This window comes from Dipodomys merriami, unplaced genomic scaffold (assembly GCF_024711535.1).
Source record: "Dipodomys merriami isolate MVZ:Mamm:240054 unplaced genomic scaffold, mDipMer1.0.p SCAF_312, whole genome shotgun sequence".
NCBI classification, from domain to species: Eukaryota; Metazoa; Chordata; class Mammalia; order Rodentia; family Heteromyidae; genus Dipodomys; species Dipodomys merriami.
In genome coordinates, this window is record NW_027204627.1 from 567,121 (window position 1) to 568,105 (window position 985).

Consider the following 985-nt stretch of genomic DNA (forward strand, 5'->3'; position numbering starts at 1 on the left):
AAGATTCCTTTTTTACTAGGTCCTTATAGTATATTACTTTGGAATAAAATGGCAATGTTGTCTAATTTTAAAAATTTTATAAAGATTATACTATGTAAAGGGTTTTCTAAGGCGAAGATTTAATACACTGATATCAAACTAACTTTTATTTATATGAATTACATGTATTGTTACACTGTTAATTTGTAATCAACTTTTTAATAATTGTTTTTCATTTCTAGCATCTGAAGAATGAAAAATAAGGAATAATTCACAGATTTTCATATCATCCTGTGCAATTGCCATGTTAATCTCTGTATTGTTGTAATTTGGGTATATGTGCTTCTGAAGAATGTAATGTTCTCTAGTTAATGATGCAATCTTTTACAGGATTATATCCTTGGGTCCCTATTTGTAACAAAAAAACCTTAATGTTCCTAACAATGCTACTGATCTTATTTCCTTAAAATTCTGTGTATAATGGAAAATAATTATATTGTTCAGTCGAATGCTCACGTTTGTAATTCTTTTGTCAATGATTATTTTAAGTCTTTTTCATTTTAGTTTTAATCATACTTTGAAGCATTTTTAGCTAGGTCCAAAGAGGATGGCTTTTTAAAGGACTTATTTATCCAACTGAGTTAACTCTGTAGAGCTAATGGATTCAAAGAAATCCTTGCTTAAGAGCTCCTTCTAAAATTCTGCAGCTGAAAATTTCCCAAATGAGGTATTATTGGCACCAATGTCTACCTGACACTGTATCCTTCTTCCATGTAGGTTCAGACCAACCAGAATATCTTACCTTGACAGCGTAAATTGTCTTACTTGAACAAAACAAATCTTAGTTACAAGGGATCATAAAAAGATGAACATTTCAGACAGAACTGTTCAGAGTAGAAGGTTTTTTTTATCAAAATATAATTGTTCATTATACCTACCATTTCAAAAGTAGCTAAATCTAAGAAGGTGAAAAAATTGTTCATATGCATGATTACTTAATTTCCTG

At 29.4% G+C, this 985-nt stretch overlaps 1 pseudogene; it reads right to left on the minus strand.

Annotated features, from left to right (window-relative positions):
* Positions 1–234: 234 nt before the first annotated feature.
* Positions 235–333, minus strand: LOC138841293 (U6 spliceosomal RNA; annotated as a pseudogene).
* Positions 334–985: the final 652 nt, after the last annotated feature.